Source organism: Chiloscyllium plagiosum, chromosome 19 (genome assembly GCF_004010195.1).
Source record: "Chiloscyllium plagiosum isolate BGI_BamShark_2017 chromosome 19, ASM401019v2, whole genome shotgun sequence".
In the NCBI taxonomy this organism is placed as follows: domain Eukaryota; kingdom Metazoa; phylum Chordata; class Chondrichthyes; order Orectolobiformes; family Hemiscylliidae; genus Chiloscyllium; species Chiloscyllium plagiosum.
Genome location: NC_057728.1, coordinates 30,830,776 through 30,844,552, shown reverse-complemented (window position 1 = coordinate 30,844,552; position 13,777 = coordinate 30,830,776). Strand labels below are relative to the sequence as shown.

Below are 13,777 nucleotides of genomic sequence, written 5' to 3'. Positions count from 1 at the left end.
GATATGATCACCCATAATTGTATTGAAGAGTGGGGCAGGCTTGAGGGGTAGAATTACTTGGTCCAGCTTTTAGTTCTTATATTGTTATAATCTGATGAATGTGTCCGGGCAGGCTGATAACATTTAAAATAAAACATAGTCTGGATTTTTAATATGTATTGAGGAACCTAGGCACTGACCCTCACAATGACCTGATTTTCAAAAGTAAATCAATTAAATTGATCCGGGGTGAATGTGTTGCTGATCAGCAGTGCTGGGGATGTGTAAGCTAGAAAACACCTTTTTCTGGACAGATGGCAACCATCGCAAGGTTCAGTACTGCTTTGTGGAATCGTACATATGTCAAAAGATATTGATGATAGTCGTTGTGGTCACCATTCTAATTCTAGCTTGATATAGATTTATTTATTTAAATTCCACTAGCTGTCCTGGTGGGATATGACCCAGTGTCCAGAGAATTAGCCTGGGTTTCTGAATTGATAGTCCAGTTACATAATTACTATGCCTCTATCTTCCTCCCTAAATGTCCAACCATTTTGCTTCCAATAGCTAATCACTTAAATGATCTTCTTATCATCCACTTTGAAAATTCCTCCTTGTTTTCCTCTGGCCTGTTAACTAGCTTCTAAGTACAAGTCTGATTTATTTACGGTGTTGACCTTCTGATAGTCCACACAAAATCGTTGAGTCCCATCACCTTGGGAACTAATGCGATCAGCGAACTCTACTTGTTCTCTGACTCGATTTGATGATGTCTTCATTGAGCATTGTGTCTACTTCCTTCCGCACCTTTGAGAGGATTAAGCCTGTGGGGTGTTGTTTTATTGGAATAGCATTCCCTGCTTCCACTTCATGCACAATAATATTAGTCCTCCCCATTCTATTCCTACTTATATCCTCCATATTGTTGCAACAAACCTTTTTCAACTTGGTTCCTTGCTCTTGACACCGCTCACTATCCTATTCCATTTTTCAAGGACTTCCTCTTTACTTAACTCACTTTGAGGCACATCAAAATTCATGTCATCTGGATTTGACTCCTCACTCTGCTGGCTAGCAGTTGACACCTGTTTCTCCAGTTCCCTGTCTCTCTTGTAGTAAGGTTTCATATGTCATATGTCATAGCCAATAGTTTTTTTTTCTATACGGCAAGTTTACTTGACTCAATTTATTCTCAATTTGATAGGGACCACTAAGTCTGGCTTTGACCGGATCTCCTACCACTGGTTACAACACTAATGTCATCCCCACAGGAAAGTGTCCGAACTTTAGAGTTTTTATCTGCCTCCTGCTTCATTCTTTGCTATACCCTCTTCAAGTACTGTTTAGCTAATTCACCTACCTGGTTTAATCTCTCCCTCATCTCAGATACATAATCCAAGCGTGAGATCTCTGACTTCAATCCTATCAATGTTTCCTTAATTAATTTCAAAGGCCTTCGCACTTTATGTCTGAATATTAACTCAAAGGTAGAAAACTGAGTCAATTTTGTTTGGGACATCTCTAATGGCAAACAATAGAAATGGGATACTTTTATCCCAATCATTTGGGTAATCCTGGCAGTATGCTCTTAACGTGGTCTTCAGGGTCTGATGCCACCTTTCCAAGGCTCCCTGGGATTCAGGATGGCACACACTTGATTTAAAGTGCTGTATACCTAAACTATCCATGACTTCCTTAATTAGCTTAGCAGTAAAATTAGACTTTTGGTTTGACTGAATCTCCCTGGGTAGTCCATACTGGGTAAAGAAAGCTACCAACTCTTCCTCCAACTTTTTTGCCTTAACACTCCATAGTGGAATTGCCTTTGGAAATCTGGTAGACACATCCATTATGGTTAGCAAGTATTCGTTCACACTATTAGTTTTAGGTAGGGGGCCTACACAATCAATTATAACTCGTGTGAAAGGTTCTTCAAATGTGGGAACTGGCAACCAAAGTGTTGGTTTTATCACTGCTTGTGGCTTACCTACCATTTGGCACATATGATATGTGTGGCAAAATTCCATTTCCATCACATCCTTATGGAGTTCATGGCAATAGAAGTGCTTTTGTATCTTAGCCTGCGTCGTCCTCACACCAAGATGACCTCTTAATGATAATTCATGTGCTACCCATAATACTTCCTATCTGTATGCTACCGACAACACAATCTGGTGCACTTCTGCCCAATTTCTTGACCCCTCATCTGACAGTACTGAAGATACCTCACTAACCCTGCCTACCAACTTAGTCTGAACTAGCATTACCCACAAGTTCTCTGGCCACTCCATTTGCCTAGCCAATCTTTCAAATGAAATAAAAAATGCTTTGGCATTTTTCTCATTGATATGTGGCAGCATCTTAGCATCCTACCTTTTTCCCTTCTTCTCCAACTTGACTTTCCTGACTAATTCATAACTTCTGAAGTTCAAACTCTCTCTCTTTCTCTCTTTATTCTCCCTTTTTTACTTTGTTCTGCTCAGAATCTTTTCTCCCTTTCTTTTTCCCCTTACTCGAGCTGCTCCATTTACAATTGAATCTTAGCCATTTCCAAAGATTCTAATGCCCTTTCTAGCATGTTTCAATGTTGAGCTACTTTTTTCCTTGCTCACCTTTTGTAAAAGTCCTAAATTTGCTTCTTCCACCCCTAGGAAACATTTAGCAACTGAAAGTGCCATTTCTCTCTCTTTTAATCTAACCAACTCGAGCAGCTGGAATTAAACAAATTTTACTCACCTAAGCTTTTAATTTAAATATCCAGGACACTAATCCCCAAGTATGTTTAAACCTGCTGGGACCTTTTGTACCTCAATCTTTTCAAATCCATCCAGATCCCGGACTGGATCCATTCAGGTTGGTCCAAACCTGCCCAAATCCCAGACCCGATCTGTCCAAACTTGTTCAAATCCCCCAACGACGAGCCCCAAACCTGTTATGACACGGAGCTCAAAACCCCTATGTCAATTAAAACTAAAACACCCAGAAAAGCTCTCCTTGCCACATAATCTGCTGAAAGTGAGTGAAAAAGAACCTCTGATTTCCACTTTCTAAAGGGAAAAAAAAACTTGTTTTATAACTCTAACAATGAACACTAAACAAAAACTATTAACAAATCCAAGCCCCCTTTTTCTTCATTAATCACTATCTGACCCCAAACCTATAAGATGCTGCTCCAATAACACAATTATTAAACATAATCTCTCAAAGTTCATATAGTCTCTTATGCTGTCTTCCTTCTGGCCTTCTAAATCTGTTACTTCCTTTCATCCTTCCAATTCTGTTGTCTTCTCCCTGGGTTGTCATCCTACTTTTTACTGGAAAGATAATGCTTTCTGAGGCTTCTTTCGACTGAAAGATGTTTATTTCTTTGGATAGCAGTTGCTCTGCATTTCAATGGCAGTTGCTCTGACCGATTTTCAAAATGCCTTCATTTTAAACCCCCAACATCTACCCTCTCATTGGTTTGATGATGTTGTGAACACCAATTTAAACTCAGGTTTTGGTATCCTGGACATAATTTAAGTTAATTGGTTAAATTTGAGTTGTTGTCAAAACAACAACCAAAACTCAGGTATCCATTTAACAGCCAATTGTTACATGTATCTATTTTGGAACAGCATGACTCTCTGCTCTCTGTACACTGGCAGCCATTGCTGCACTCTAAATTCAGAAAAACACTATAAAGTCTTAAAGTGACCATACACTCATTTGACTTTGTAACACCTCCGAGTATGATGGTGTCTTGATCAGATGGGCTAATGGGCCAAGGAGTGGCAGATGGAGTTATAATTTAGATGAATGCAAGGTGCTATATTTTGGAAAAGCAAATCGGGACAAGACTTATACACTTAATAGTAAGGTCCTGGGGAGTGTTGCTGAACAAAGAACTTGAAGTGCAGGCTTCATAGTTGGTTGGAAGTGGAGTCCCAGGTAGACAGGATAATGAAGAAGGCATTTGGTATGCTTGCCTTTATTGGTCAGTATATTGAGTCTAGGAATTGGGAGGTCACTTTGCAGTTGGACAGGACATCGGTTAGGCCACTTTTGGAATACTGCATGCAGTTCTGGTCTCCCTGCTTTAGGACAATTTTGTGAAACTGGAAATGGTTCAGAAAAGATTTAAAAGGATGTTGCCAGGGTTGGAGGATTTGAGCTATAGGGAGGGCCTGTTTTCCCTGGAGCGTCTGAGGCTAAGGGGTGACCTTTATAGAGGTTTATAAAATCATGAGGGGCATGGATAGGATAAATAGAAAGAGTCTTTTCCCTGGGCTGGGGAGGTCCAGAACTAGAGGGCATAGGTTTAGGGTGAGGGGAAAAATTTAAAAGTGACCAAAGAGGCAATCTTTTCACACGGAGTGTGGTTTGTGTATGGAATGAGCTGTCAGAGAAAGTGGTGGAGGCTGGCAGAATTATAATATTTAAAAGGCATCTGGATGGGTCTATGAGTAGGAAAGGTTTAAGAGGGATATGGGCCAAGTGCTGGCAAATGGGACTAGATTAGATTAGGATATCTGGTCAGCATGGATGAGTTGGATTGAAGGGTCTTTTCTGTGCTGTATATTTCTATGACCCTAAGTGTAAGTCAGAGGATATGAATCCTGCTGTAGGTCACCTCCTGACCCCCCAAAACCTGTCCAGCATTTACAAGGCATGAGTCAGGAGTGTGATAGAATAGTCTCCAGTTGCCTGGAATTATGCAGTTCTAACAATACTCAGGAAGCAGGATAATACACTGCATTTGATTAGCATTGCATCCACAGACATTCACTCCGTCCACTCCTGATGCTCAGTCACATAAGTGTTTACCACCTACAAGGTGTATTGCAGAAATTCACTAAAGTTCCTTAGTGTATGTTTAAAACCTACAACCACCACCATCTAGAAGGATAATAGCAAAACCACCACCTGTAAATTCTCCTCCAAGCCATTCACTGTACTGATTGGAAGTGTCACTGTTCCTTCAATGTTGGATCAAAATCTTGAAACTCCCTCTGTGGTATTGTTGGAGATACCTACACTGAATGGACTACAGCAATTCAAGATGGCTGATCACTGTCACCTTTTTGAGCAATTAGAGATGGGCAATATTGGTTGCCCAGCCAGAAATCCCTATATCCCATAATTGAATAAAACAAAAACTTTGGTTTGAAGTAGACACCAAGGTCAATGCCATCTTCACAGTTTGGAGGAGTGCATAGAAATGCCACAAGTAGAATAATGACCTCTGCTGCCTTCAAATTTTCAGTTCCATTATCGTCTCTCTACTATGTCACATTTACTCCAACTCTTCCATTGTACCATGTACCACTAAGGCTCATGATCTGTCACTGTTAATATTGTGTGATATCTTTCCTCAAAGACTGTCATGTAATCCATCCTCCCAAATGAGTAATGCTGTCTGCCCTCTGTGCTTCCAATTCATTTAGTTGGGATACCTCACCACCATTCCTCACTGATTTAGAATCAGCCCCTGGTTGACCAAAGCACCCCTAACTATTCACTAATGCTAAACACAACAAGATACCTGGCTATTGCATGTGCCAGAAAGCAAGTCAGAGATGCTGTGAACTTCCAAGCTGGTGGAAAGTGAGTAATCATGAAGAAGGCAATCTAAGAGCTCTGCAATACTGTATTATGATGTATGGGATGGGTGCCTGTCCTTGCGCGCACACAACAGCCTGGCAGCAACATTAGAATTTGAATAGTTTCAGAGAAATTGCTTATGGCCCCACCATATCCGTGCTGGTTCATAGCCTATGAGTTCCTAGTATATTAAGTACTCGTCCAAATGTTTCTAAATATTGTGGAGTATCTGCCTCTATCACCCTCTCAAGCAGCATGTTCCATATTTTTACCACCTTTTGGGTGAAAAAAATAATTTCTTATATCCCCTCTAAATTACTTGTTCCTCGCCTGAAACTTATGCCCTCTGAACTTAGGCAGGTCTGCTTGGAGAAGAGATTCTCACAATCTGCTCACTGTCTATGCTTCTCATAATTTTGTGTATTTGTCAGGTAACCCCTCCACTCAGCATCCTCTGTTCCAAGGAAAACAAACAACAAATCCAACCTATCCGGGCTTTCTTCATAACTGAGACTTTTCATTCCAAGCAACCTCTTGGTGAATCTCATCTCCCGTGCAATCACATCCTTCTGATAGTGTGGCAACCAGAGTGGCACATAGTATTCAATCTGTGGCCTAACCAATGTTTTATCAATTTGGAAAAGGATTTTGTTGCTCCTATATTCTACATCTCACCTAATGAAGGCAAGTATACCATATGTCGCCTTCACTCTATCTACCTGTGCTGACACCTTCAGGCATTTATGGACTTATACAAAAGGACCTAGGTATACATCAGTACTTCTTAGAGACCTACCATTAATTTGTATGTGCTTTCCTTATTAGACCTCCCAAAATGTGTCACCTCACACTTATCGAGATTAAATTCCATCTTCCAATGCTCTGCTCAATTACCAGCTGATTGATATCATGGGCGGCACGGTGGCACAGTGGTTAGCACTGCTGCCTCACAGCGCCTGAGACCCGGGTTCAATTCCCACCTCTGGTGACTGACTGTGTGGAGTTTGCACGTTCTCCCCGTGTCTGCGTGGGTTTCCTCCGGGTGCTCCGGTTTCCTCCCACAATCCAAAAATGTGCAGGCCAGGTGAATTGGCCATGCTAAATTGCCCGTAGTGTTAGGTAAGGGGTAAATGTAGGGGTATGGGTGGGTTTCGCTTCGGCGGGTCGGTGTGGACTTGTTGGGGCGAAGGGCCTGTTTCCACACTGTAATGTAATCTAATCTGTAATCTAATCTAATCTAATCTAATCTAATCATACTTTAGCCGAAGACCATCCTTTTCACTATCAACACCACTTTTTGTGTCATCTGCAAACTCAACTAATTAATCTCCTACATTCATATCCAAGTCATTAAAGTAAATAACAAACAGCAATTGTCCCAGTTCTGAACCTTGTGGTACACCGCTGGTTACAAGTTTCCAATCACAAAATCAACCCTCCACCATTACCCTTTGCCTCCTATCTGCAAGCAAATTTTGGATCCAACTTGCCTTGGATCCCACGGGCTCTTACCATTCGGACCAGCCTTTGCTCAAGCCTTACTAAATTCCATGTAAATTACATCAACTGCACTATGCACATTAATATATTTAGTCACTTTTTCAAAACCTCTATTAATCAATTAGGATCGCCCTTTAACAAATCCATGCTGACTACCTCTGATCAATCTCTACCTTTCCAAGTGTTTAGTCCTGTCCTTTTAGAAGTTTTTCCAATAATTTCTCTTACCATTGACGTCAAATTACTGGTCTGTAATTACCTGGCCTATTCCAACTGTCCATCTTGAACAAACGAACCACATTAGCTATCCACCAGACATCTGACACGTCACCAATGGCCAGAAAAGTATTAAGTATCTTTGTCAGGGCCTCCGCAATCTCCTACCTTGCCTCCCGTGGCAGCCTGGAATATGTCTTATCAAGCCTTGGGGATTTGTGTTCCTGTATGCTTGTTGAAATATCTAACACATTAATCTTAATGTGTTCTAAAACCTCACCATCCTAAATGAAATCCCTATCTATAATGATGTTCTCCTCTGTAAACACAGATGTGAAATATTTATTAAAGATCTCATCCATGGCCACTGGCTCCATGCATAGGTTGCCCCTTTAGTCTCTAATAGGTCCCATCCTTTCCCTGAGAACCTTCCTACTCTTAATATACTTATAAAAAGCCTTGGAAATTTTCATGATCCCATCTGCCAAAGAGATTTTGTGGCCCCTCTTTGCCCTCTTAATTTCATTTTTAAGTAAACTTCTCAACCCACTTAGCTTTAAAAGGACCGCCTCTGTTTTTAATGCACTGTCCCTGACTTATGCTTCTTTCTTTTTCTTTACCAAACTCTTGATATCTATTAACATCCATGATTCCGTGGAGCTACAGCCCTGGCCCTTAACTCTGAGGAACGCACTGACCTTGAATTTTCACTGTACTACTATTAAAGGAATTCTACTTTCCAAATGACATACCTGGAAACAGCTGCTCCTAGTCTAAGTGCAGTAGTGAAGTGGTGAATTTGTATTCTAAATGTGAGATGTACCATGATGTAGTGTTTTGCTGATACCAATCCATGTAGACAGAGGTGTCAGCAGTTACTGCCCATGGAAAATGTCCTGAGGTTTTGGGAATGCTGGCCAAAGTGGATTCTTGGAAAAGACACCAGCAAGTTACAACTGACAAGTACCCACTGGTACTTCCTTATCAGGAATTTTTGCCATCTTCCTTTTTTCCACTACCTGGGAAAATAGGAAACTGTATTGAAATGAGGGAAGCTGGGGTAATAATGAGGTTAATGGTGGACAATGAGCCTTTTCTTAGAATATTCAGTGTCTCATTTTTCCAATCTCATTTATTTTACCAACTGATTCACCGCTGTCCATGTTGTTTAGGAACTGGGAATATTCCACTCAATTACTTTTCAATTGTATGATGCATCAGATTCTGTAGATATATTCAACAAGAGAAGACATTTTTAGTGATTGAAAATACTTTTACATTTTGGTGAAATAACACAGAGAAAGGATTGATTATGCCTGTGTTGAGAGATTAGTTTCTTTGCTGCTGTTGGATGTATACATTATAGAAAGGCTGCATTTTGTTATGAAATTCTGAAATTGAATCTTTTTTTTCTGTGCTTGTATTATGAGCTTGCTGTCACAAGAAATGATTAGTTACTGTAATTGGAATGCAATTTGATATCTGCAGACTTGTAAGTTACAATCCAGTCTTCTAAAACAGATTTTAATTAACAGAATTTAGAGTCAATGACAATAAGAACTTATAGTATGGAATGACGACTTTTTGCATCTTCGTGCTGGTTGGTAATTCAGATGATATAAATTACTAGGTTGTTCCTTTCAAACTATGATGAAATTTGATACTGTTGACAAATATAGGCACTCGATTGCTAGGAAACACTAAGAAACATCTGTACATAGTTTGTGCGAAGATTTGTAGCTCGGGTGCTCGTTGTTGTGGTTCTGTTCGCCGAGCTGGAAGTTTTTGTTGCAAACGTTTCGTCCCCTGGCTAGGCGACATCATCAGTGCTTGGGAGCCTCTTGCGAAGCGCTTCTTTGATGTTTCCTCCGGTGTTTATAGTGGTCTGTCCCTGCCATTTCCGGTTGTCAGTTTCAGCTGTCCGCTGTAGTGGTTGGTATATTGGGTTCAGGTCGATGTGTTTGTTGATGGAGTTTGTGGATGAATGCCATGCCTCTTGGAATTCCCTGGCTGTTCTCTGTCTGGCTTGCCCTATGATAGTAGTGTTGTCCCAGTCGAATTCATGTTGCTTGTTGTCTGCGTGTGTGCTACTAAGGATATCTGGTCGTGTCGTTTCGTGGCTAGTTGATGTTCATGTATGCGGATTGTTAGCTGTCTTCCTGTTTGTCCTATATAGTGTTTTGTGCAGTCCTTTCATCCACAGACTCCATCAACAAACACATCGACCTGGACCCAATATACCAACCACAACAGCGGACAGCTGAAACTGACAACCGGAAATGGCAGGGACAGACCACTATAAACACTGGAGGAAACATCAACGAAGCGCTTCGCAGGAGGCTCCCATTCAATGATGATGTCGCCTAGCCAGGGGACGAAACGTTTGCAACAAAAACTTCCAGCTCGGCGAACAGAACCACAACAACATCTGTACATGTTGGAGCCCTGAAATAAAACCAATGCTTCTCTAAATTGACTGATAGGAGAATTTGGACACATTGACTGAATGCTGCTCCAAACTTTCGTGGAAACCTGCATTTTTTAAAATTCACTCTCTTGGGATGTGGGCAGCATTCATTGTCCATCCCTAGTTGCCCTTGAGAAGGTGATGGTGAGCTATATTCTTGAACCACGACAGTACACATTGTAGTTTGGCCCACAATGCATGTAGGGAATGAATTCCCATAAGTTTAACCCTGTGACATTGAAGGAGTGGTGATGTATTTCCAAGTCAGGATGGTAAATGGCTTGGAGGAGAACTTGCATGTGATGGTGTTTCCATGCGCTTGCTGCCCTTGTCCTTCTTGATGAAATTAGTAATGAGTTTGGAAAGTGCTATATAAGGATCTTTGGTGAATTTCTGCAGTGCATCTTGCAGTTAGTGTACACTATTGCTGCTGAGTGTGAGTGCTGTAGGGAGTTTGTGATGTGGTGCCAATCAAGCAGGCTGCTTTGTCTTGGATAATGTCAACAGGTCTTGACTGTTGTTGGAGCTGCATCCATCCAGGCAAATGGGGAGTATTCCATCACACTGCTGACTTGTGCTTTATAGATAGTGGAGGGAGGTTTGAGCGAGTCAGGAGGTGAGGTACTCACTGTGCTATTCCTAGCCTCTGACCTGCTGTTGTAGCCACTGTATTTATGTGGTGAGTCCAGCTGAAGTTCTGATCAGTGGTGACCTCAAGGGTGTTGATAGTGGCGATTCTTAGTGCATTTAAAAATGGACTACATCAGTATCTGAAGAATCATCAGTGAACACCCCATTTCTGATCTTAGGTTGGAGGGAAGATCATTGAAGAAGCTGAAGATGGTTGGGCCTAGGACACTACCCTGAGGAACTCCTGCAGAGATATCCTGGAGCTGAGTTGACTGACTTCCAACAGCCATAACCACCTTTTATCATAAAGAAACCAATACTAAGAAGAAGTAACTGCATATTGGAAATGTCTGCCTGTTCTCCTTCCAGCTGCCAGCAGCACAAAATCTTAAAAAAAAAATGGATCTATTAACATTTCCTCCAGAGTACTATTGGATTAAATTGTGTAACATGGTTTAAAAAATAGTCATTGTCTTATTTTGTATAAATTATAACATTTGGCTTGGTTTTATTTGAGCTCCTTGTCACCAACTATCTTGTAAGTGGACTTTGTGTACATGCTAGCTTGAATGTGCTTTTTCTGCCTGGTAGCCAGTCCCAGGGACTAGAGAAGAGATTTATTATTCTGAACACCAACTTCTAGGCTATAAATAGTCAATTTCAACTAACATAGACCTAGAGAGCTCTGGCTTAAGCACTAGCAATTAAAACAAATGTAAGTGTTGAAACAAAAGTTACATGTTTTGACATGGTACTATTGATGTTAAATATGGTATGTGCACCAAAGTCATGTGTTGGCCCACTGCGGTCATATGGAGTATCAGGAAGGGAGATTGAAGGGAGGCGACAAAGGGGAGAATGGGACAATGACCTGGAGAGTTCAAGAAGCCAGAGAAAATCTTATAGCTCCACCCTGCCAGGATGTCTGATCTGGATAGTGATGTTTTACTTGCAATTTTTAGTTTTATCTGAGCATATGGCAGACATCCCTCTGGTTGGTGTATCCTGTGTTGATAACTGATGTACTTTGTTCTTGTTATTCATTATCCTTGTGTAACAAAATATTTTAGTTCTTCTGATCAGATCTGATCTTTAATTTTTGTTGTAAGTTAATACCTCTGTGTAAACTTTTTATTCTTGACCAGTGCTTGTGATGAAGCTTCCATGGTGCAGAGAACACTCTTTTTTCTGCATTGCATATCTGAACTAAAATAGTACATATGAGTCAAAAGAGGAAATAAACTCTCATGAAGATTACCAAGTTGTCAGTCATCTTGTGAATTCTCCTCCTGAAGATTTCACCACTTTCCCTTTCATACACGGGTACTATGAATCTTCATTCTATCATTGCTAGGCACTGGCATCATGTTTAACAGCACTTAAAGTGCATTTGTTTATTCCAGACCAATGCTCAATAAAAAAAATCTGATCATGCAAATTGCCTATTAGCCATCTCACAACCTTAAATGTTCCATCATTCATTTGAGAAGCCCAGGGATAAGATAAACTTTCCAATTCTGAACGCCGGAAGCATCACTCATTCTGCCACTCCTCCCTGTCCAGATGCTTTGAATGATTTGACCGTCCAGACCCTATTCCTCTCCTACATATTTTTTGCCTTTTCACCTCTGTGTGTCCATGACATTCATTTGTTGTATCTTGGCTACAATCTCCTAGTGTGGGGTTCACTGATGGTGAGGCTGTTATCAGTCCCCACATGGTTGATTATGAGAGGTGAACAAGTGTTTACAGTTGAAACACAGGCCATCCTTTTGCTGATTAAAGATGTTCTGCACCTTTTTATATTGTTCCACTTAGTTCATGCCTATTAGAATAGTAAGGGTATAGCAGTTCTTATAATAATGGAAATGGACATATATTTACCAAAGTGCAGGCCCTATGCCTTTAGAACATTTTTATTTCCCCTCCCTTCCCTAGGTGCAGGTCTGACATTCACAGCTGGAGTGGAGGGAACCTGCTATGTGATATTCCCTGTTGACTTTGAAAAAAATCTCGTGACATTTTTTGGCTGAAATGCCCCACCTTGCTAAGAGTGTCCTGCCCACATCCTCTCAGCATCCTTGGCTTGAACCATTGGAGGCCTTGGGGTTACAGGTAGAAGGAAGGGGAGCTGGAGGGCATCTTTTGTCGTGTCCTGAGAAGCAGCGGTCAGGCTGCCTGACTGTCATTTCTTTTCCCGGTGGGTGTCTGCTGGCAAGTAGTGTTTGAAAGTACATTTTGAGCACAAATCCATCAGACATCGCGTATTCTGCTGGATCTGGATTTCCAACATGGCCACCACCCTGTACTGGAAGGTAGCCAGGTGCTCACATGGCAGAGCACCCAGTAGTGAGAATGTGGAGAGATTCAATCACCTTTCATTCTAGCTTATCACCTATAGCACACTTATCTGATACTCCTTTGCCCATCTCTTCAGCTTTACCATGCCACTAATGGCTTATTTTCGAGGCACATTTTCTACCTAGGATGAAGTAGCTGCCTGGTCTTCAGCAGCCTTAAATATCAGGGATGTTATTCCAATGGCTGTGGAAGTGTATCAATGATATGCTCACCAGACTGAAGTATCAAATCTAATCTAGCTGGAATATCCAGGAGACAGTCCCTGTGTTGCTGGAGAAACAGCAGGTGCATTTTCTAAGGTTTCATCGACTTCATCCACAGAAGCAGCATTGGTACAGAGGGACTTGGACTGTGGGCTCTTCAGAGTTCAGAATTCCTGGCTGCCTGTGGAAGAGATGAGAAAAATACTTTAACTAATTCTATGTACAGCAATATGTTGGCATGGAGCTTAACCAAGAAGAACAGATCACAATGGCTGTTGGCCCTACACTACAGTAATGGACCTAGTATTCCCTAGCCAGCTCAGTGATCCTCTTCTCACAGGGAATGAGTGACTTCATTTGCAACATCCTCACTCCATACCAGTCTTAGCCATCTTGACCCCTCTTGCCAGTTTTATAGTGATAAAACGAAAGCAATGATTGTGTGTGATGGGAATGGAGCAGAAGCATTGTATGAGTATGCACAAATTTGCAGGGGGTGAGGTTTCCTCAGAGTGAGTAGGAAGCACTGAGGGCAGCAAGGGTTAGTAGTTTGGGAATAAAGGGCTCAAAAGCACTTTATAATAGACATGCGATGCTGAGGATTGTAGCCCATGATGATTTCTGAGATGCATTTGCAGTGGCAACTTTTGAATTTGTGATGGCCATGTAAGGTAGCAGATTCCCTTTACTGCTTACCCTTACAGAGTGTGGGAGATTATTGAATTTTTCTTGAATGAGTTTGACATATCTCTTGTGGGGTCTGACTCTTCTGAGTTGTGCTGTTATCTGTGTCCAGGCTGGACAGGAGTGATATAATGGTCTTTTGATTCTCTTC

At 41.3% G+C, this 13,777-nt stretch overlaps 1 protein-coding gene across 19 annotated transcripts in view; it reads left to right on the top strand.

Moving 5' to 3' along the window:
• kcnq1.2 (potassium voltage-gated channel, KQT-like subfamily, member 1.2) overlaps positions 1 to 13,777 on the top strand; it is a 590,999-nt gene that overhangs the window by 40,172 nt on the left and 537,050 nt on the right. The window lies entirely within an intron of this gene.